This window comes from Pteropus medius, unplaced genomic scaffold (genome assembly GCF_902729225.1).
Source record: "Pteropus medius unplaced genomic scaffold, Ma_sr-lr_union100, whole genome shotgun sequence".
Taxonomy (NCBI): Eukaryota; Metazoa; Chordata; class Mammalia; order Chiroptera; family Pteropodidae; genus Pteropus; species Pteropus medius.
The window spans coordinates 1-24,843 of record NW_024343893.1 but is presented as its reverse complement, the minus strand read 5'-3'; the positions used below and the strand labels follow the sequence as shown (position 1 = coordinate 24,843).

The window sequence follows — 24,843 nt, the reverse complement described above, 5'->3', positions numbered from 1 at the left end:
GGTGCTAACTCAGTTTAATATCTTCAGAAAAAAAGGTTTCTTAAGCTTAGGAAAGCTTCCATGGCCACACAGGGCAACTGACTTGAGAAGCCCCAAACCGGCTCACTGTTTCTATCAATTTGACTACTTTCCATACCACCTGTCAATGGAATCTTACCGTACTCATCATTTGATGACTGGATTATTTCACTTAGCATAAAGTGAAATAAGGCTAGTCCCTTGTATGCATGTATCACGTTTTCTTTAACCATTCTTTTGTTCGTGGCCAGTGGGGTCGCTTCTACCTCTTGGCTCTTGTGAATAATGATGCAATGAAAATAGGGGCACAAATGTCTTCTCACAATCCTACCTTCAATCCTCACACATAAAACCAGAAGTGAGATCACTGGATCATACGGTAAGACTATTTCTGATTTCTGGAGGAAACTCCACACTGCTGTCCACAGCAGCCACCCCATTTTACATTTCCAGCAACAGTGCACCTGTGTTCCAATTTCTCCGCACTGTGCTAAACCCATTAATCTATAACAGGTGGAATAAGTGAAGTTCATCATTCAGAATGCTAAGCATTTTAATGTTTGTGTACAGCAGACTTCTATGATTTGTATTATCCTCAGTGAACAATTTTTAAGAATATTAAAGGAGATGCTCCTTATGCAAGGAAATCTTTTTGGCAGCTGTGCTCAATTTTCAAAAAGCTATGTTTTCTCACAATTTCCTTGGGTTTGTTTCAACTCTGGCAGTCATGGGCTGGATTTATTTCCCTCTTGTGCGTAGAAAAGTCTTGAACATTGCTGGTAAAGTGTGAAAACATGTAGTACTTGTAAGTTTGCCAAATTTCTGACCAGACAGTTACTAAATTCTTTGATACATCCTGTTAGGTTGCAGGCAGGACAAAGAGTAAGATGTTGTAAAGCACCTGCTCAGATGGACAAAGTTGACTTTACGATTCTCTGAGAAAGTCATTTGTTTCCTAAAACTTCTGCTTATCGATCAAAGATTGATTGTCCTGGATAGCTTTAGATCCCTGTCCTTATGAAATCTCTTTCCTTTGACAAACAGCATAACAGACACAGACAGGAAGAGGAAATGAAAGAACACGCAGCCCAGGGACTAGTCACCCAGCAGGGACAGAACCCCGCGAGCTGCTTCCGCGGCACTTCTGAAAAGTGCTCGAACCACAAAAAGATGATGTTCCACGTGGTACCAAGCTCTTGCTGCAACTCACACATGCAAAGACCTGCACGATCATCCGCCTGGAGGGGAAAGCACCTCCCACTCTCGAATAAAGGCATGCGACCTCGGCCGAAAGACGAGCGTGATCTGGACCTAAGAGGGCCGCACATCAAAGAGCACACGCTCCATGCAAGCGGTGAGCACAGACGGGGCTCTGGAGGCGCCGTACCCCATTCCAGAGACGGTTAGGCCGCGTGACATCCTGACTTCTGAACCAGGTATGTTAAACTAAAAATAAGGCCAAAGTGAGAGATAGAGAGCATGTATTTGAAATCAAACAAGAGAATAACTATTCAGGAAGCACCGATTCCAGCAGAAGCCTAAAGAGTGTTCCGATTAGGAGACAAAGGCCAGGGGCTATTTATGAGAAAGGGAAGGGGGGCAATGGCATCGATAGCAGGAAGGCATCACTACTGGTGCAGTAACAGAACATAGCGATGATCATTGTAAAGGATGTTTCTAACTTTCATTTGGTAGTTATCAGTCCCTTTGCGCTGTTCATCTTGGAAGCAGTTCTTTGACACACAAGGTGGTTTTAGGCCCAGGGCAAAGGGGATCTGGCCCTGTTTCCACATTCCAAATGTTTGAGAGATGAGACAGTTCCTCCTCTGGGATGGCAGTTCCGGCTCCATTTTCACTTGGCTTCGGAGACGTTGTGTATTGTACGTTTTCCTTCGCTGTGCCAGAGCTCTGTAGTTACCTGTGTCCTCACTTGTTTCTTTGTCCTTTTGTTGCCTTTCCTTTAGGTGTCCAAGCCTAAATATTCTGGAAGCAATTAAAGCACAACGATATCTGTCACTTCAGGAAATATCTTCTTCTTTCGACAAGAGACAGGATATTTCTGAAAGATTTATCGACAATTAGATTCTGCACAACTGGAGGAAGACCACCCAGGATGAAAATCAGGGTCTTTTTCATCAGAAAGTTGCACATCGTTGTGAGACACGACATGGACATGTAGCGACACCCAAGAGTAGTCATGAACCATTCGTACGGATATATGCTTATCTCGCCCACCATCGAGTTTGCCATGGCCTCCCCCAACCATCCCATAATCGAAAAAAGACATAATTGAATCCTTTGAGAACATGGTAAGTGTGCTAGTCTGCCATAGTCCAAACGGTGAGAGGTGGAGGGAGCCTTTTATAGAAGAATAGAATGAGTCATTTTCTATCATTTCCTCCCTTACACAGAGGAAGAGTTTGACAATATTCTTTGTAATATTTTACGTGTCTCTATAGGACATTAAATTCATTTGTAACCTATAAATTTCTTTGTTAGACATTAAATTTCTTTGTAAGAACTTAAGTTAGTTCAGAGACATTAAATTTCTCTGTAAGAGTGTAAACCTTCATAAGACATTCAATCTACCTGAAGACATTAAATTTCCCTGTAAGAAAGTCAATTTCTTGATGAAATATGAAATTTCTAAAAAGACATTAAATTTCATTGTAAGACATTACATTTCTTTGTAGACATTAAATGACTTGGCAAGACAGTCAATTTTATGAAAGATATTAAATTTCCCAGTAAGACATAACATTTCTATGTAAGACATTAAATGTCTTTGTAAGACATCGAATTTCTTTGTGAGACATTAAATTTCCTTGCAAGACGTAAATTTCCTAGTTGAATATTAAATTTTCCAATAAGACATTAAATTTTCTGGTCCGACGTTAAATTTACTGTTCAGACACTAAAATTTCTGGTCAGACATTAAATTTCCTTGTTAGATATTAAATTTCCCTGAAAGACATTAAAAATTCTAGTGACACATTCATTTTCTTGTAAGACATGAAATTTCTTTGCAGACATTATCTTTCTTTATAAGACTGTAAATGTTATGTAAGAATTTAAATTTCTTTATAAGACGTAAAATTTCTGGTAACACATTAAATGTATTTGTAAGACATTAAATTATTTTGTAAGACATCGGATATCTTTGTGAGATACTACATTACTTTATAAGACATTAAATTATATCGTTCAATATTAAATATCCCCGTAAGACACTACAATTTCTGTATGACATTAAATTTTCATAAAAATATTAAAAATTACATTAGGACATTAAATTTCTTTAAAGATATTAATTGTTTTATAAGACTAAATTTTATGGACGACATTAAATTTCTTTCGAGATATTAAATTTCATCGTAAGACATTAAATTACTTTACAAGACGATAAATTTTGTAAGGCTGTAAAATCCCATTAAAACGTTCAATTACTTTTTAGACATTAAATTTCCTTATCAGAAATTAAACATTTTCAAACTCATTCAATTTATTTCTAGGAGTATAAAAATTGTAAGACATTAAATTTTTCTGAAAGACACTGAATTTTCCTGTAAGAAAATAAATTTCTCGGTAAAATATTAAATTTCAAAACGACCAAAAATTATATTGTAAGACATTCAATTGTTTTGTAAGACATTCGATTTCTTTGTAAGACATTAAAATTCTCTGTCAGACATTAAATTTATTTGGAAGAAATCAATTCTTTGTAGGACATTAAGCTTCCCGGTAACACAAAAATTTCATTGCAAGAAATTAAATTTTTATGTAAAACATCAACTATCTTAATAAGACATTAAATTTTTTGTAAGATATTAATTTATTCTGTTCAGCATCAAAAATCTTTGTAAGGAATTTAAATTCTTTGTAAGACATTAAATATTCTCTTTGGAAATTAAATTTCTCTAATATATATATTAAAAATTTCAGTGAGACATTAAGTATCTTCGTAAGACAGTAAATTCCTTTTTAGACATTAAATATCTGTATAAGCCTATAAATTTTATGTAAGACGTTAAATTTCTTCGTCACGAGAAATTTCTCGTGAGAGATTAGGATTCTTCTTAAGATATTAAATTACTTCTTGAGACATTAAATTTCTTTGTAAGAGAGTAAAATCCTGGCGAGATTAAATTTCTCGCTAAGACATTTAATTTCTTTGTAAGACATTCGATTTCTTTGTAAGACATCACATTTCTTTGTCAGACATCAAATTACTTAATGAGACATTGTTTCTCCTTGTGAGACATGAATTTAATGTGTTAGACATCAAATATCCTCATGAGAGCGTAAATTTTTTGTGAGACGTAAATTCTTTGTGAGAAATCAAATTTCTTGGCAGACGTTAAATTTCCCGCTAACTCATGAATTTCTTTGAGAGACAGTAAAATCTTTGTAAGACATTCAATTTCCCTGTGAGACGTTAAATTTCATTGTGAGATAGTCGTATCTTTGTTAGACATTAAACTTCCTTGTTAGGCATTTAATTTCCCAGTAAGAAATTAAATTGTTTTGAAACTTTCAATTCTTTATTTAGACATTAGTTTTTGGTAAGAAATTAATATCACGGTACACATTACGTTTTCTCCGATGACATTAAATTTCTCTCTAAGACAACAAATTTCTTGTGAGATATTAGATTTCTTAAGAAGCGAAATCACTTTATTAGATATTCAACTTCTTTGTGAGAGAGTAAACTCTCAGTAAGATTACATTTCCCCATAAGACGTTACATATCCCTGTAAGACATTACATTTCCTTGTTACACATTAAATTTGCGGAAAAGACATTAAAATTGTTGGTAAAACTTTAGAATTCTCTGTTAGACTTTTAATTTCTTTGCAAGACATTCAATTTCCTTGTAACACTTTACATTCCCAGCGAGAAATCAAATATTTTTGAAACACATCAAATTCCAAGAGTCATATCATCTCCCCTCTTGTCATCTTAAAAACAGTTCTCTGGCAAAAGATGAGGTTTCAGGCTCAGTGCAAAGGTATCTGGCCCTGTTGCAACATTCTAAACGTTGGAGGCATCAGACAGTCCCTCTGGGATGGCAGTTCAGGCTCCATCTCAATGTGGCTGCGTATCTGTTCTGGATCGTACCTCGTCCTTTGCTGTGCCAGAGCTCCTTAGTTTGACATAGCCTCACTTGCTCATTTGTCTTTTGCTTGCTTTTCCTTTGGGCATCAAAGCCCAGATATTCTGGAAGTGATTAAACCACAATGACATCTGTCACTGCTGGAAATATCTTCTTCATTCGAAGAATAGACAGGATATTTCTTAAGGATTTACCGACTGTAGCGAGGATGAACTCGAGGGTCTTTCTGACCAGAAAAACGCACATCGTGGTGAAACACCACCTGGACATCCAGCGGTCCCCCAGAGACGTCATGAACCGTTGCTGGAGAAGTATGATTATCGCACCCACCAGCGAGTTAGCCACCACCTCCACCAACAGTTCCATGGCACGGTGTCTGAGAAAGGACATAATCGAATCCTTGGAGAACATGGCAGCTGTGCTAGTCTGCCACAGTCCAGACGGTGAGAGCTGGAGGGAGGCTTTTATAGAAGAATACATTGAGTACTTTTCACCAAACATTGGAACGTGTTAGTTTTCATCTGGAGCAGCTGAAAACTTAGGAGATGGTGCTCATCTCGTAAGATTCTGCTGGCAGTGTGTTGTAGAACACTCAGAGAACATGTTCTCTGCTCAGGTGCTGGTAAGATGCTTTGTAGGCCTAAAAAGTCTCAAAATAGCCCTCTCTGTGTTTATGCTCATCCAACCGTTCATGCCGAAAACATACCACTTTCAGTACCAAAAGCTCTCAGAGCGCTTGTTCACCTAAATAGTATCTAAGTGAACCGTTATTGTGCTCACAGTGCAGGTAATTAATTCACCAACTGACATGTAAGACGAACAGGATAGGGTGCTCAAGAAAACAGGAAGTGACTAATTCTTTAGGGCTGGCCTTGGACAAAGGGCACCTTCAGCTTCAGAAGGAGGCATGTTTGGGGAGATGCGGGGGGGGGAATCAGGTGACAGCTGCTTAGAGCTCTTCGGCTCCCAAACTGGGGCCCTCTAAGAGTGTAGCCACAGATCAGAGTGACAGCACTGGGCTGTGCTGCATAGTCACATGAGGAAGGTTTCTAGACATTGGGGAGCACTGATGAAAAGAAATCGACCTTGTCTCTAGACCATTAAACTTCTATGGAAGACACTTAATTCTGTGGAAGATATTAAGCTTCCCGGGAAGACAAAAATTTCATTGCAAGAATTAAATTTGTATGTCAAACATCAACTATCTTTACGAGGCATTAAGTTTTTTGGAAGACATTAAATTACTTTGTTCAGCATTAAAAAGCTCTGTAAGCCATTTAATTTCTTTGTAAGACATTAAATATCCTTGTTGGACAGTGAATTTCCCTGGAGGAGATTCAAAATTGTGGTGAGACATTAAGTATCTTTGTATGACGTTAAATCTCTTTGGAGACGTTAAATTTCTGTATGAGTCTGTAAATTTTACGTAAGACGTTAAATTATTTCATAAGACACGAAATTTCTCGTGAGAGATTAAGTTTCTTCTTAAGATATTAAATTACTTCATGAGACATTCAATTTCTTTGTAAGAGAGTAAAATCCTGGCGAGATTACATTTTTCGGTAAGACATTTCATTTCTTTGTAAGACATTCGATTTCTTTGTAAGACGTCACATTTCTTTGTCAGACATCAAATTCCTTTATGAGACATTGTTTCTCCTTGTAAGACAAGAATTTACTGTGATAGACATCAAATATCCTCATAAGAGCGTAAATTCTTTGTGAGATCTAAATTCTTTGTGAGAAATCAAATTTCTTGGCAGACGTTAAATTTCCCGCTAACTCATGAATTTCCTTGAGAGACAGTAAAATCTTTGTAAGACATTCAATTTCCCCGTGAGACGTTAAATTTCATTGTGAGACAGTTGTATCTTTGTTAGACATTAAATTTCCTTGTTAGGCATTTAATTTCCCAGTAAGAAATTAAATTGTTTTGAAACTTTCAATTCTTTATTTAGACATTAGTTTTTGGTAAGAAATTAATAGCGCGGTACACATTACGCTTTCTCCGATGACATTAAATTTCTTTCTAAGACAACAAATTTCTTGTGAGATATTAGATTTCTTAAGAAGCGAAATCACTTTATTAGACATTCAACTTCTTTGTAAGAGAGTAAACACCCAGTAAGATTACATTTCCCTGTAAGACGTTACATTTCCTCGTAAGACATTACATTTCCTTATTAGACATCAAATTTGCAGAAAAGACATTAAAATTGTTGGTAAAACTTTAGAATTCTCTGTTAGACTTTTAATTTCTTTGCAAGACATTCAATTTCCTTGTAAGACTTTACATTCCCAGGAGAAATCAAATATTTTTATAACACTTCAAATTCCAAGAGTCATATCATCTCCCCTCTTGTCATCTTAAAAACAGTTCTCTGGCAAAAGATGAGGTTTCAGGCTCAGTGCAAAGGTATCTGGCCTTGTTGCAACATTCCAAACGTTGGAGGCATCAGACAGTCCCTCTGGGATGGCAGTTCAGGCTCCATCTCAACGTGGCTGCGTATCTGTTCTGGATCGTACCTCGTCCTTTGCTGTGCCAGAGCTCCTTAGTTTGACGTAGCCTCACTTGCTCATTTGTCTTTTGCTTGCTTTTCTTTTGGGCGTCAAAGCCCAGATATTCTGGAAGTGATTAAACCACAATGACATCTGTCACCGCCGGAAATATCTTCTTCATTCGAAGAATAGACAGGATATTTCTTAAGGATTTACCGACTGTAGCGAGGATGAACCCGAGGGTCTTTCTGATCAGAAACTCGCACATCGTGGTGAAACACCACCTGGACATCCAGTGGTCCCCCAGGGACGTCATGAACCGTTCCTGGAGCAGTATGATTATCTCACCCACCAGTGAGTTAGCCACGGCCTCCACCAACACTTCCATGGCACGGTGTTTGAGAAACGCCATAATCAAATCCTTGGAGAACATGGCAGCTGTGCTAGTCTGCCACAGTCCAGACGGTGAGAGCTGGAGGGAGGCTTTTATAGAAGAATAGATTGATTACTTTTCACCAAACATTGGAACGCGTTAGTTTTCATCTGGAGAAGCTGAAAACTTAGGAGATGGTGCTCATCTCCTAAGATTCTGTTAGCAGTGTGTTGTAGAACACTCAGAGAACATGTTCTCTGCTCAGGTGCTGGTAAGATGCTTTGTAGGCCTAAAAAGTCTCAAAATAGCCCTCTCTGTTATCATGCTCACCCAACAGTTCATGCCGAAAACATACCACTTTCAGGACCGAAAGCTCTCAGAGCCCTTGTTCACCTAAATAGTGTCTAAGTGAACCATTATTGTGGTCACAGGTGCTTACTGACATGTAAGAGGAACATGATAGGGTGCTCAAGAAAACAGGAAGTGACTAATTCTTTAGGGCTGGCCTTGGACTAAAGCTTCAGAAGGAGGCATGTTTGGGGGGATGCGGGGGAGGATCAGGTAACAGCTGCTTAGAGCTCTTCGGCTCCAAAAGTGGGGCTCTCTAAGAGTGTAGCCACAGATCAGAGTGACAGCACCGGGCTGTGCTGCATAGTCACGTGAGGAAGGTTTCTAGACGCTGGGGAGAAACTAATGAAATAACTCTACCTTTTTCTAGACCTTCTACTCTTACATTCTTACCATCAAGAGGCATCTGCGTAATGATGCAAAGTCCTAACTATCATTAGGTGCAAGCATTTCTTATAGAAGAAAAATCTGTCATGTTTTTTTCAGAACCGTGTAGTGTGGCATTGTTCCTACAAGTGGCCGCCGCAAAATGAAATTTTTCGGTGACTGGACAGCGTCAGTATTCTGTTCTATGCCCTTAAAGCTAACCGCACACTGCCTCCCGCCCCCTTCCGCGCACAACACTCAATATTTATGTTTAAATTACTCATGAAAATTTCAGGAAATAGTAAGTACAGTCAATTACTTTCCTAGGCTATTTTCCTTTTGGCAAAACTTGTAAGACTTAAAGTGCACTTACTCTTTTTTGTAAATCCAGAGAAAATAAAATATTATGGGAAATATTGAGAATCCTAAAGACAATTTTTTTTATATTGAGGCATCTTAAATGAGTTTTCATACTAAATATCTTCCCAGATCATGTGATCGTGAAAGTGTTTGAGGTGGATAACAAAGTATGTCTCAATTTATTGAAGCCAGGTAAGCAAGGTTTTTTAATAAACCGATTCTAATCCTTCCTCCAAACGTGCACATACATATTATTGACAGATACAGCCAGCAACCTGAGAGTTACATTTAAAAATTATTCTTTACCATGAGACAGGGACCATGAGGCAAAACCTATTAGCTTATAGGAGTTGGAATAAGTGCAGTTCATCATTCAGATGGCTACACCTTTTCAAGCTTCTCTACAGCAGACCTTTAAGATTCCTATTGTCCTTGGTCAACGACCTTTAAGGACCTTAAAAGGCTCCTAATGCAAGGGGACCTTTTTGGCAGCTCGTTCTCTGTTCTGAAAAGCTTCTTTTCCCACTTTTTTCCTTTGGTTTGTTTCATCTCCGGCAGTCGTGGGCTGGGTTCATATCCCTGTTATGTGTCCAAACGTCTTGAAAATTGCTGATAAGGCTTTGAAAAGTCTACTTCCACTTGTAATAGAGTTACGAAATCTTTTGAAATATCTTGTCATGTTGCAGCAGGACAAACTGTAAGATGTTCTCAAGCACCTGCCCAGATGGCCAAAGTTGACTTTACGATTCTCTGAGAAAGTAATTTGTTTTCTTGAAATTTGTGCTTATCGATCAAAGACTGATTGTCCCAGAGAGTTTTAGATCCCTGTCCTCATGAAATCTCTTTCCTATGACAAACAACAGAACAGGCACAGAGAAGAAGAGGAAATGAAAGAACACACGGCCAAGGGACTAGTCACCCAGCAGGGAGAGAACACTGCAGGCTCATTCCAGGGAGCTTCTCACAAGTTCGCGAACCATGAAAAGATGAGAAAGCAAAGATGATGTTCTAAGTTGTTCCAAGCTCCTGCGGCATCCCACAGCCCTGGACCCTCTCTGATCCCCGAGAGCCTTTGATGTTCTCTCAAGTGCGGCAGAGAGGACTCTGTACTATCCTAACTTCACTGTTTTTCTCTCTGCCTCCAGTCCCTTGGCAGATTCTGTTGTCAGCTCTTTAGTGTGATTCTTAAGTTATCGACCTCTACTTCTGTCCTTCATCAACCCCAACATTGTGACAGGCCCAGGAGGTGCCTTCTGCACAGGATTTTGAGGGGATAGGACTCAAAAGCAATTTCCATCACCTCTCTGGAACACACCTCCACCACAAATGCCTTCGTCATTCCCCTGTAGCATTGGGACATCTTTTGGGGGGGTGAGGGAGGAGGCGGTAATCATGTGCCTTCTGTCTGCAAGGGGAAATGTGGCTCTCTACTTGTTTGTAGAGACTAACAGAAATGGACAGATAGAAATGACATGAGTGTTCACAGAACATGATATGCATGAACTCATGAAAAGTTCACCTCATAGGAGAGTTAACATAACTCAACATTCCTGAGCTAAAACATAAATAGGGGTGGCTTACACCATTGCCTAAGAGATAAAGTGACATCAACAGTGTAGCCGACAGATAAAACATGCACCACAGTTACTCATAAATAGAAAATGGCTGTTTTTCTTAAAAGAACTTTCCAGTGCATTATTTTCCTGTTATAATAATGGAAGAGGGCCCTTCTGTCAATAGCTATCCACAATTTTCTGGCCTGGTTGGAATTATTACCCTTTTCCCTCTTAAATCTCCAATAGAAAAACTAGAGCCGGCTCCCAGGCCCTGTGCAGATAGCAGCGCCTCCCCCAGCAGCAGGTCTAAGTGGGGTTACAGCTGCCCTGGTCCTCCAGACATGGGGCAGTCCCGAGGGAATGTCGCTGCAGCCTGGTGTCCCCAGGTCCACGGGGCATCGATGGGCGGCTCGAGCCGGTCGCCTCAGCCTCCTGCGCGCTCTCTGCGCCTATATCCCGACCTTCCCGCAGCGTCCGCAGACTCCAGGACGCTCCGGACGCCAGTCTCTCCTGCAAGCTCCGACCCGACCCGCACTCAGCGGTCAGGGCGGCTCCGGGGCGCGCCTGACCACCGCGACCACCCGCCACGGTGCCGCCCACCCCCAGGTCCCGAAAGTCCTCACATCCGCCGTCACCAAGACGTGGAGGCGCTTTCGCACGAAGCGCCCGGATCCCAAGACCCATTAGCCGGCCTTTTTCTCTGTGAGATGCAAATCCGGCTGCGTTTCCACCTCCTCAGCCAAAGCCCGGTTCCTGTTTTAACTGCTTGATTCTCGTCAGGAGGTCTCAATATCTCCCCCTGGAGGGAACATGGAGAACTGTGGTCTTGTCAGAGGCTGCACCAGGGATGCAGGGAGGGTCACATGAGGATCAAGGGCTGGTCGTTGTGCACCCAGATGCCAGGACCCTGTGGAGGGGATTCCTTGCTGAGGCCTGGGGCAGGGCAAGGAGGGAGTCGGAGGTGACAAGGAGCCCGCATGCGACCAAGAGGCAGGGACAGGGAGCCCGCACTCGAGGTTAACCCCTGAAGTGTTAGGGGAGGTCCCTTTCTGTGCTCAGAGTGGGACTCTGAACAGAAGCTCCCTCCAGTGACGATGTCTGGGAGGATGAGACAGTCAGGCTGGATATCAGGTCTGCCTGTCTTCGCCTCCAACAGATGCTCGATAAACACATGTTATATGGATGAGGGAATCCGCACAGTAGAAGACTGTCACCCCGTGTGACAACTACGGGTCAGATCATGTTCCTTATAGAGACGGGGGATAGACATGAACAGCTGGAGGTCAGTTCATGCCTGCGGCTGTCCCAGGGATGGACCTGCATCCCTCTTACAGTCAGGAGGGAGGACAGGGACCCTAGCAGTGAGGGAAGGACCCCTCTTCATTCCCAGAAAACCACTGCCTCCCTGTCTGACCTTTGGAGGGCATTTTGCCTGTGTCCTTCCTCTTCTCCAAGAGGCCTGACCTGGGATAAACTCTGGATCCTTCTCCAAGCTGAGCTACCACAGGGGAGGAGAAAACCCAAGCTGGACTCAATGATATCAGGGAATGACACCCTGACCCAGGGTTCTGGTTCATGAGGACACCTCCGTATGGTCACTGAAGACATTTCAGCAGCACCTGGTTTCCTGGGGAACAAGGAGATCTTCCTGTGCAGGATGGGGCGGGACTACCCAGGAGCTGCATTGGCTTCCATCTCAGAGGTGCTGAGGGTCCCTCGGGCCCTCCCCTTTCTCCAGGATGCCCTGGCTGAGTCTCCACATGGAGTTGCACCAGCTCCGGAGACCTGTGGGGAGGCCTAGGGCAGATGACAGACAGGGACACAGATGACTTGGATGCCACACCCCAGAACTGTGTTCAGGGAAGCACAGGACCCCGGGCAGTTCAGCCCTTTGGGTTGACTGTAGACAGTAATGTGATGTCTCCATGGAAATCTCCAGAAGCACCATCTTCTGTGAGATCAGATTATGGCACTGTTCAGCTTCTCTCAGCTGTTTTGCAGTCTTTAAAAACTGCAGGCATGGTGGAGATACCAACTGGATCCTGCCTGCAAGGGCTTCGTGAGCCCTCCTGCACTGTGCAGATGTCATGACCCAGGGAATGCCTATTCCAAGGGCCTGGGCCCATTCCTTTGAAGTGTAACCCTCCCGGAGCCCCTGTGTGCCAGGCTCTGAGGGAGGGTAGGAGCCTAACTTGAGCGGGGCCTTTACAACCAACATGTAAAAGTGCCTCCAATCGGGATTTCATGAGAACTTTTACATTTCTTCTTTGTAAGGCCAATCGGCAAACACAATGGCCAATGATTCCCGCACCCTCCCCCTTACCTTCTCCCAGCCTTTTGTTTCAGGGCGTTGGGTTAGGTCTCTCTGCCCTTTGGCATGGTCTTGAATAAAGTCCTCCTTGCTCCTTGACCTGTCTAGTGCAAGTTTTTATTGAGGCATAATTGACATCTACATTATCTTGGTTTCAGGTGTGCAACGTAACGAATCGATATTTGTATCCACTGGGAAATGATCCTCACAATGAGTCCAGTTAACAGCCATCACCATAGAGTTACAAACTTTCCTTCCAAAATTCTTCTCTCTGGATGAGAACTTTTAAGATTTACTGCCTTAACAAATCTAAAATATGCAACATAGTAGTTTGAACTATAGTGACCATGCTGTAAATTATATTCCCACCTCTCAGAACGAGAAGTTTGTATGTTTTGACCACCTTCACTCATTTCTCCCACCCGCTACTGTCACCCTGCCTCTGGCAACCACCACTCACCAATCCATTCTCTCTTTGTATGGATTTGGTCGATTTGGGCTTTTTGTTGTTTGTTTTTTTTGGTTGAGTTTTTTTGTTAGAATCCACATATAAGTGAAATCATGTCGTATGTGCCTTTCTCTATCTGATATATTTCACTCAGCATTGACCTTAAAGTCCATTTCTGCAAATGTCCACTGCCACGTCAGCTCCCCACAGGCCGGCACTTGATGCCCCTGTCCATGCCCCAGCCCTCCCTGGCCTCGAGCTCAGGACAGACGTCAGTGTCCTCACTCTTTGTTTCCTTTGTTGTTTTTACAAAGTCCACGTGCCTGACTGAACAGAGGCCATAGATTGAACCTGGGATATGGGAAGTAAGTCTCTTCCTGTTTCTCTTTCCTTTCTTGCTCCTTGTGGATTCTGGGATATTTGGCTGGAATCCTTAGAGACCCGACCAGAGGTGGATAATGGGTAAGCAAGGTGGGTGTAGAGGGGGGCCACGGAGGGTGGGGTGTGCTCAGAGTCAAGATGAGAAATTGGAAAGCCTGTGTGGGGTTTGAGGTTGTTGGACATGATTTGGGTTTAAGGGGTTAAGGAGGCCCTGTGGGAGGTCTCTTTGGAGGCGATAGATGGGGTTGAGGAATCTGAGTTGAGGGCTGACCTACCTATTGAGCGAGGAGCAACTGGATCTGTTGCAGTGAAGTGAGGGTGCCATTCTCCCAGCCTTGAATGGGTATGAGGGGTGAGACACTGGGTTGGAGGAAAAGATACTGTTCTGGAAGACTTAGAATAGTGTCATGTCATCAAAGACAAGAGGAAGTACAGATGGACTGGCTGACAGGAAAGAGGGGACAGAAGACAAAGGGGAGAGGGAGATGAGCATCCAGTGGGGGACTGAGTGTCTGGAGAGCAAAGAGGCATTGGAGGACGGGGGACACCATGAACACAGAAGACAACAGGAAGTTGGGGATTCGAGTCAGGAAGGGAGTCTGAGTGCTGGGTAGTCAGACTATCAGAGGGATCGCGATGGAGCCTGGGGAGGGTGTGATGCAGGGCAGGGTTGAGGGTGAGGACCACATTGAGGGCCAGAGGTTTCCAGTCTCCAATTCTGACCCGGTAGAGACGTGGCTCCCGTAGCTTGTCTGAGCACAGCAATATCCGCATCGTCTGGGAGAGGTGTGAAAAGCCAAAACTCACACCTGTACAACCAAGACCTGCTTCAGCTCAGCCCACAAGTTGGCCTTGGCCCAGGGGATTTGTGTATGAGCTGATAGGAAGCTGGGGACAGTTGAGGGAGTTGCCGATAGGAGAGGAATCTAAGCCAGGAACAAAACAAGTGACCCATGTTGCATGTGATATTAATCGAGACCAGTCTTTCCATGCCTAGAAGCTTGACTGTGTATAGGGCCCAGGCTGCTGATCTTTCGTGACCCACAGCTGGGTTTATTTAGCTGTTTTCTCCTGAGTTCTCTCTCTTGCCTGTCCATGATCACCCACTTCCGCTAAATTGGCGTGAAAATTAGATTCAGCTGGGCTCCTTGCAGATCTGAGAAGGAGCCCCAAATGGAGGCTCTCGAACAAATGCAGACATGGATGGGCTTGAGCGGTAAGACACTGGGTATGGAGGAAATCCCATCAGGGAAGGACCAGAGAGTCAGGCTGTCTATCTATGGGGGATTGAATGTGCCCCCAAAACACATGCCTATATTTTAAACCCCAGAACATGTGAATGTGATCTCACTCAAAAAATTTCCTTGCACATATAAGAACATCAAGTTAAGAATCTCAAGATGCAGACATGGTTCCATAGTGTAGCAGTTAGCACGTCTGCTTTACAAGCAGAAGGTCCTGGGTTCTCACCCCAGTGGAGCCACGATCCATGGTGTACAGCCATGTCACGCTGTCTGATCTCGGAAACTAAGCAGGGTTGGGCCTTGAATGGGAGGTCACCTAGAAAGACCAGGTGATGTAGGCATTAAACAAAAAAAAGAATCTCAAGATGTGATCTCCTTGGATTATCCCGGTGAGTCCTAAACATAATGAGACACAGAAGATGAAAAGAGACACAGAGGAGAAGGCCACGTGCAGATGGAGGCAGAGCTGGGAGTGATGGAGCCACAGTCAAGGATGCCCACAGCCACCGAAACATGGAAGACGAAAGACACGCAATCTCTCCATGAGCCTCTGGAGGGAACACGGTCCTGCCGATACTTGGATTTTGGTTGTTTGGCCTCCAGGATGTCAGAGAACCGCTTTCTCTTGTTTTAAGAGACACAGTTTGTGGTACTTTGTTATAGCAGCCACAGAAGCTGATGCATTGTCCTCGTCAAGAATGAGGAGACCGTTCCCCAATACAAACAGAGACAGCCCCGTCTCCCCAGCATTAGCTCCCTAGTCCCTCAAGATCCTGTGGGGCTCTAAGGGGAGACTTAAGTGCTTGTGGGTGTCACAGTCTCAGCTCCACCCCCTGACCACTTCTGCACCCCCATCCTGTTCCTGGTCTGAGCCCATCGTGCTGTCTGGGTCACTAGGACAGTCACTGACTCTCTCGTCCGTCCTACATTCAGACTCAGTCTCCTCTCGTACAGAGGGGCTTCCCTCGCCCCGAGAAGGTCAGGATGCAGGATGGACACTTGTCCTGGAAACCCCAACATGCGGGGTGAGGAGTCGGTTACTGTCAGCTCCAGTGGGGAAGGATCAGGGGATGGTCTTCGGTGTCACTTTTTGAAGATAATATCGATTTGCATATAATCAATGCATTTACGTTATTCTTTTTGATGTTACAAAACATCTCATATTAGGTCACTGAATTGATTAGAGCAAAATATCTGCCTAATGATTGTCAGGGCCCAAAACACGTCAAAAGAAAGAGAATCCTCCCCTTGAAAAATTAAAACCCTCAGAGCTTAACATTTCCACAGGTTTCTTATGGCTTGAGTAAATATGGAATTTACATGGAAGATGAACACATCTGTTTACCGTCTCTGATGAGGGTTCTTTTCAGACCTTTCACTTATTTTTTTCAGGTCGTGAATTTTTAAATATTTTTTATTAAACTTATTGAGGTGACATTAGTTAAGAATATTATGTGAGTTTCGAGTGTATGGTTCCATAATACTTCTTACGTATGTCCAATCTCCGCTCGTTTTCACAAACAGATGTTGTGGGACTTCTATTCCTGACACTGGCACCCTGGGATGGGAGCATAGTATAGGACTGGGACTCCTCGCTCTCCGGGGTGACCCCCACAATCCAGATGCTCCTCCTCAGTAACAACCGCCAAACGTGGATATGCAACCAGCCCATTCTGTGTCTTCGTTCCTTCTACCGATCTTGAGGTTGTTACTTCTACGTGTTCTTAGTTTTAGGACTTCTACACATCTAGGTTTCAGGTGAGTCTCCATGACGGTTGTTCTGCGCTTTAGTTATAATTTTGAGGTGGCCATGAGAGGCGACGGCACATAGTTGACCTATTTTGCCAACTTCACCAGAAATCTCGATTTTCTTCATTTGCAAGTGGATGTTCAGTTCTTTCAACATCACTCTTTGAAGACTCTGTGCTTTCCCATTGTATATCGCAGCTAATTCGTTGTCGGTTAATTAACCGTATATGCATTTGGGTGTATTTCTGGGCACTCTATTCCTTAGCACAGATTCACTGAAGCATCAGAGATGGGGAGGGTATGGGGAAGGAGTCGAGGCCCTACAGCGTGTGGAGCCCTGAAAACCTAGAAAGGAAGGCAACGCCTCAGAGAATTGGGGACAACCTCCAAGGGCAAGTATCTCGTCAGGGGTCAGAGCTATTTCTCAAATGATTTCTTTCTTTATATAGTAAAGAATCTAGGGTGGAATGTGCTGTTCCAAACACCATCCCAAACGTGCTCATTGAAGATTGAATTTTCTCACCAGTGGTTGGTTTGTTGCTAAAGCTACTCAGATTTGGAAGTTGTGTAGAAAGTCGACACGGCCAAATTCGTCCAGTTCTTAAATCTTTTCACCCTCAGGATCACGCAGCACACGCCTCAGCGCCAGACAAGGCGCTGACAACCCTGGGCAGTGGCCCCAGGGGTGCAAAAATGGCCCTCAGGAACGGTTCCCTCTGTTTTGTTGCAAAGTGACAGGGCTTGTTACTGCTGCTGTCGAGGCTGGTATTGAAACGCTTTGTTTCGAATGATGTGGTGAAAGAGCCAAAGCATTGGATGCCGCACATTTCAAGGTCAGCGCATTACAGATGTCTCTACTGGGTGGTCGTTCCACTCACAGGCTTTCTTCCTTCCACGGTCCCTCTTAAACCTATGCATGGGTCCCTTCTCTGTGACATCAGATTCAGCGCCACCTTGCAACCCAGCACATGTATTCCTGGAAGGGCAGTCCCTGTGAAGAGGGTCTCCAGACCACTGGCAGCTCCTGAGGCTGAGCAAAACGTCAGCTGTGAACATTCCCAAGTAAGGGGAAGGACATTTCAGCAAGCTCCGGCCGGCGAGCCCAGTGTGCTGACCATGGCCCAGGGCTCTGTGTGAGGTTCAGAAAGCGCCTCTGAATGTAAATGCCAGTGCTGCTGCTGAATGCTGCATGAAGGAAGTCCCCAGTGCAGCACCTGGCCCTCTTGCTGGTGATGACAGTCGATTTTCCGAGAAGCTCTTGCTTTCTAATCTGGAGCCTGTTCCTGGGAGGAAGTTAATCAAGCGAGACAGCGTTCGTGCCCCTTCAGAGTACCCTTTGCCTCAAGCACCTTCTCGTACCATGGGTGACTCTCCTCCTCCCTCCTCTGCTGCCACCAATTGCACGCGTCACCATCAAGGTGCTAACTCAGTTTAATATCTTCAGAAAAAAAGGTTTCTCAAGCTTAGGAAAGCTTCCATGGCCACACAGGGCAACTGACTTGAGAAGCCCCAAACCGGCTCACTGTTTCTATCAATTTGACTACTTTCCATACCACCTGTCAATGGAATCTTACCGTACTCATCATTTGATGACTGGATTATTTCACTTAGCATAAAGTGAAATAAGGCTAGTCCCTTGTATGCATGTCTCACGTTTTCTTTAACCATTCTTTTGTTAGTGGCCAGTGGGGTCGTTCTACCTCTTGGCTCTTGTGAATAATGATGCAATGAAAATAGAGGCACAAATGTCTTCTCACAATCCTACCTTCAATCCTCACACATAAAACCAGAAGTGAGATCACTGGATCATATGGTAAGACTATTTCTGATTTCTGGAGGAATCTCCACACTGCTGTCCACAGCAGCCACCCCATTTTACATTTCCAGCAACAGTGCAACTGTGTTCCAATTTCTCCGCACTGTGCTAAACCCATTAATCTATAACAGGTGGAATAAGTGAAGTTCATCATTCAGAATGCTAAGCATTTTAATGTTTGTGTACAGCAGACTTCTATGATTTGTATTATCCTCAGTGAACAATTTTTAAGAATATTAAAGGAGATGCTCCTTATGCAAGGAAATCTTTTTGGCAGCTGTGCTCAATTTTCAAAAAGCTATGTTTTCTCACAATTTCCTTGGGTTTGTTTCAACTCTGGCAGTCATGGGCTGGATTTATATCCCTCTTGTGCGTAGAAAAGTCTTGAACATTGCTGGTAAAGTGTGAAAACATGTAGTACTTGTAAGTTTGCCAAATTTCTGACCAGACAGTTACTAAATTCTTTGATACATCCTGTTAGGTTGCAGGCAGGACAAAGAGTAAGATGTTTTAAAGCAGCTGCTCAGATGGACAATGTCGACTTTACGATTCTCTGAGAAAGTCATTTGTTTTCTAAAACTTCTGCTTATCGATCAAAGATTGATTGTCCTGGATAGCTTTAGATCCCTGTCCTTATGAAATCTCTTTCCTTTGACAAACAGCATAACAGACACAGACAGGAAGAGGAAATGAAAGAACACGCAGCCCAGGGACTAGTCACCCAGCAGGGACAGAACCCCGCGAGCTGCTTCCGCGGCACTTCTGAAAAGTGCTCGAACCACAAAAAGATGATGTTCCACGTGGTACCAAGCTCTTGCTGCAACTCACACATGCAAAGACCTGCACGATCATCCGCCTGGAGGGGAAAGCACCTCCCACTCTCGAATAAAGGCATGCGACCTCGGCCAAAAGACGAGCGTGATCTGGACCTAAGAGGGCCGCACATCAAAGAGCACACGCTCCATGCAAGCGGCGAGCACAGACGGGACTCTGGAGGTGCCGTACCCCATTCCAGAGATGCTGGTCCGTGACGGTTAGGCCGCGTGACATCCTGACTTCTGAACCAGGTATGTTAAACTAAAAATAAGGCCAAAGTGAGAGATAGAGAGCATGTATTTGAAATCAAACAAGAGAATAGCTATTCAGGAAGCACCGATTCCAGCAGAAGCCTAAAGAGTGTTCCGATTAGGAGACAAAGGCCAGGGGCTATTTATGAGAAAGGGAAGGGGGGCAATGGCATCGATAGCAGGAAGGCATCACTACTGGTGCAGTAACAGAACATAGCGATGATCATTGTAAAGGATGTTTCTAACTTTCATTTGGTAGTTATCAGTCCCTTTGCGCTGTTCATCTTGGAAGCAGTTCTTTGACACACAAGGTGGTTTTAGGCCCAGGGCACAGGGGATCTGGCCCTCTTTCAACATTCCAAATGTTTGAGAGATAAGACAGTTCCTCTGGGATGGCAGTTCCGGCTCCATTTTCACTTGGCTTCGGAGACGTTGTGTATTGTACGTTTTCCTTCGCTGTGCCAGAGCTCTGTAGTTACCTGTGTCCTCACTTGTTTCTTTGTCCTTTTGTTGCCTTTCCTTTAGGTGTCCAAGCCTAAATATTCTGGAAGCAATTAAAGCACAACGATATCTGTCACTTCAGGAAATATCTTCTTCTTTCGACAAGAGACAGGATATTTCTGAAAGATTTATCGACAATTAGATTCTGCACAACTGGAGGAAGACCACCCAGGATGAAAATCAGGGTCTTTTTCATCAGAAAGTTGCACATCGTTGTGAGACACGACATGGACATGTAGCGACACCCAAGAGAAGTCATGAACCATTCGTACGGATATATGCTTATATCGCCCACCATCGAGTTTGCCATGGCCTCCCCCAACCATCCCATAATCGAAAAAAGACATAATTGAATCCTTTGAGAACATGGTAAGTGTGCTAGTCTGCCATAGTCCAAACGGTGAGAGGTGGAGGGAGCCTTTTATAGAAGAATAGAATGAGTCATTTTCTATCATTTCCTCCCTTACACAGAGGAAGAGTTTGACAATATTCTTTGTAATATTTTACGTGTCTCTATAGGACATTAAATTCATTTGTAACCTATAAATTTCTTTGTTAGACATTAAATTTCTTTGTAAGAACTTAAGTTAGTTCAGAGACATTAAATTTCTCTGTAAGAGTGTAAACCTTCATAAGACATTCAATCTACCTGAAGACATTAAATTTCCCTGTAAGAAAGTCAATTTCTTGATGAAATATGAAATTTCTAAAAAGACATTAAATTTCATTGTAAGACATTACATTTCTTTGTAGACATTAAATGACTTGGCAAGACAGTCAATTTTATGAAAGATATTAAATTTCCCAGTAAGACATAACATTTCTATGTAAGACATTAAATGTCTTTGTAAGACATCGAATTTCTTTGTGAGACATTAAATTTCCTTGCAAGACGTAAATTTCCTAGTTGAATATTAAATTTTCCAATAAGACATTAAATTTTCTGGTCCGACGTTAAATTTACTGTTCAGACACTAAAATTTCTGGTCAGACATTAAATTTCCTTGTTAGATATTAAATTTCCCTGAAAGACATTAAAAATTCTAGTGACACATTCATTTTCTTTGTAAGACATGAAATTTCTTTGCAGACATTATCTTTCTTTATAAGACTGTAAATGTTATGTAAGAATTTAAATTTCTTTATAAGACGTAAAATTTCTGGTAACACATTAAATGTATTTGTAAGACATTAAATTTTTTTGTAAGACATCAGATATCTTTGTGAGATACTACATTTCTTTATAAGACATTAAATTATATCGTTCAATATTAAATGTCCCCGTAAGACATTACAATTTCTATATGACATTAAATTTTCATAAAAATATTAAAAATTACATTAGGACATTAAATTTCTTTAAAGATATTAATTGTTTTATAAGACTAAATTTTATGGACGACATTAAATTTCTTTTGAGATATTAAATTTCATCGTAAGACATTAAATTACTTTACAAGACGATAAATTTTGTAAGGCTGTAAAATCCCATTAAAACGTTCAATTACTTTTTAGACATTAAATTTCCTTATCAGAAATTAAACATTTTCAAACTCATTCAATTTATTTCTAGGAGTATAAAAATTGTAAGACATTAAATTTTTCTGAAAGACACTGAATTTTCCTGTAAGAAAATAAATTTCTCGGTAAAATATTAAATTTCAAAACGACCAAAAATTATATTGTAAGACATTCAATTGTTTTGTAAGACATTCGATTTCTTTGTAAGACATTAAAATTCTCTGTCAGACATTAAATTTATTTGGAAGAAATCAATTCTTTGTAGGACATTAAGCTTCCCGGTAACACAAAAATTTCATTGCAAGAAATTAAATTTTTATGTAAAACATCAACTATCTTAATAAGACATTAAATTTTTTGTAAGATATTAATTTATTCTGTTCAGCATCAAAAATCTTTGTAAGGAATTTAAATTCTTTGTAAGACATTAAATATTCTCTTTGGAAATTAAATTTCTCTAATATATATATTAAAAATTTCAGTGAGACATTAAGTATCTTCGTAAGACAGTAAATTCCTTTTTAGACATTAAATATCTGTATAAGCCTATAAATTTTATGTAAGACGTTAAATTTCTTCGTCACGAGAAATTTCTCGTGAGAGATTAGGTTTCTTCTTAAGATATTAAATTACTTCTTGAGACATTCAATTTCTTTGTAAGAGAGTAAAATCCTGGCGAGATTAAATTTCTCACTAAGACATTTAATTTCTTTGTAAGACATTCGATTTCTTTGTAAGACATCACATTTCTTTGTCAGACATCAAATTACTTTATGAGACATTGTTTCTCCTTCTAAGACATGAATTTAATGTGTTAGACATCAAATATCGTCATGAGAGCGTAAATTTTTTGTGAGACATAAATTCTTTGTGAGAAATCAAATTTCTTGGCAGACGTTAAATTTCCCGCTAACTCATGAATTTCCTTGAGAGACAGTAAAATCTTTGTAAGACATTCAATTTCCCCGTGAGACGTTAAATTTCATTGTGAGATAGTCGTATCTTTGTTAGACATTAAACTTCCTTGTTAGGCATTTAATTTCCCAGTAAGAAATTAAATTGTTTTGAAACTTTCAATTCTTTATTTAGACATTAGTTTTTGGTAAGAAATTAATATCACGGTACACATTACGTTTTCTCCGATGACATTAAATTTCTCTCTAAGACAACAAATTTCTTGTGAGATATTAGATTTCTTAAGAAGCGAAATCACTTTATTAGATATTCAACTTCTTTGTGAGAGAGTAAACTCTCAGTAAGATTACATTTCCCCATAAGACGTTACATATCCCTGTAAGACATTACATTTCCTTGTTACACATTAAATTTGCGGAAAAGACATTAAAATTGTTGGTAAAACTTTAGAATTCTCTGTTAGACTTTTAATTTCTTTGCAAGACATTCAATTTCCTTGTAACACTTTACATTCCCAGCGAGAAATCAAATATTTTTGAAACACATCAAATTCCAAGAGTCATATCATCCCCTCTTGTCATCTTAAAAACAGTTCTCTGGCAAAAGATGAGGTTTCAGGCTCAGTGCAAAGGTATCTGGCCCTGTTGCAACATTCTAAACGTTGGAGGCATCAGACAGTCCCTCTGGTATGGCACTTCAGGCTCCATCTCAATGTGGCTGCGTATCTGTTCTGGATCGTACCTCGTCCTTTGCTGTGCCAGAGCTCCTTAGTTTGACATAGCCTCACTTGCTCATTTGTCTTTTGCTTGCTTTTCCTTTGGGCATCAAAGCCCAGATATTCTGGAAGTGATTAAACCACAATGACATCTGTCACTGCTGGAAATATCTTCTTCATTCGAAGAATAGACAGGATATTTCTTAAGGATTTACCGACTGTAGCGAGGATGAACTCGAGGGTCTTTCTGACCAGAAAAACGCACATCGTGGTGAAACACCACCTGGACATCCAGCGGTCCCCCAGAGACGTCATGAACCGTTGCTGGAGAAGTATGATTATCGCACCCACCAGCGAGTTAGCCACCACCTCCACCAACAGTTCCATGGCACGGTGTCTGAGAAAGGACATAATCGAATCCTTGGAGAACATGGCAGCTGTGCTAGTCTGCCACAGTCCAGACGGTGAGAGCTGGAGGGAGGCTTTTATAGAAGACTACATTGAGTACTTTTCACCAAACATTGGAACGTGTTAGTTTTCATCTGGAGCAGCTGAAAACTTAGGAGATGGTGCTCATCTCGTAAGATTCTGCTGGCAGTGTGTTGTAGAACACTCAGAGAACATGTTCTCTGCTCAGGTGCTGGTAAGATGCTTTGTAGGCCTAAAAAGTCTCAAAATAGCCCTCTCTGTGTTTATGCTCATCCAACCGTTCATGCCGAAAACATACCACTTTCAGTACCAAAAGCTCTCAGAGCGCTTGTTCACCTAAATAGTATCTAAGTGAACCGTTATTGTGCTCACAGTGCAGGTAATTAATTCACCAACTGACATGTAAGACGAACAGGATAGGGTGCTCAAGAAAACAGGAAGTGACTAATTCTTTAGGGCTGGCCTTGGACAAAGGGCACCTTCAGCTTCAGAAGGAGGCATGTTTGGGGAGATGCGGGGGGGGGAATCAGGTGACAGCTGCTTAGAGCTCTTCGGCTCCCAAACTGGGGCCCTCTAAGAGTGTAGCCACAGATCAGAGTGACAGCACTGGGCTGTGCTGCATAGTCACATGAGGAAGGTTTCTAGACATTGGGGAGCACTGATGAAAAGAAATCGACCTTGTCTCTAGACCATTAAACTTCTATGGAAGACACTTAATTCTGTGGAAGATATTAAGCTTCCCGGGAAGACAAAAATTTCATTGCAAGAATTAAATTTGTATGTCAAACATCAACTATCTTTACGAGGCATTAAGTTTTTTGGAAGACATTAAATTACTTTGTTCAGCATTAAAAAGCTCTGTAAGCCATTTAATTTCTTTGTAAGACATTAAATATCCTTGTTGGACAGTGAATTTCCCTGGAGGAGATTCAAAATTGTGATGAGACATTAAGTATCTTTGTATGACGTTAAATCTCTTTGGAGACGTTAAATTTCTGTATGAGTCTGTAAATTTTACGTAAGACGTTAAATTATTTCATAAGACACGAAATTTCTCGTGAGAGATTAAGTTTCTTCTTAAGATATTAAATTACTTCATGAGACATTCAATTT

At 41.8% G+C, this 24,843-nt stretch overlaps 2 long non-coding RNA genes across 3 annotated transcripts; both read left to right on the top strand.

Moving 5' to 3' along the window:
- Positions 1-802: 802 nt before the first annotated feature.
- Positions 803-9,737, top strand: LOC120607041 (uncharacterized). Its single transcript, XR_005654043.1, has 3 exons — positions 803-1,454; positions 1,983-2,327; positions 5,226-9,737. It is a non-coding gene; the product is annotated as an uncharacterized LOC120607041 (long non-coding RNA).
- A 9,239-nt stretch (positions 9,738-18,976) lies between these two features.
- On the top strand, positions 18,977-23,778 carry LOC120607040 (uncharacterized). Of its 2 annotated transcripts, XR_005654042.1 has the most exons (3): positions 18,988-19,649; positions 20,175-20,519; positions 23,417-23,778. It is a non-coding gene; the product is annotated as an uncharacterized LOC120607040 (long non-coding RNA). The 2 variants fall into 2 exon arrangements; XR_005654041.1 differs by lacking the exon at positions 23,417-23,778 and having other exon boundaries at positions 18,977-19,649; positions 20,175-22,631.
- Positions 23,779-24,843: the final 1,065 nt, after the last annotated feature.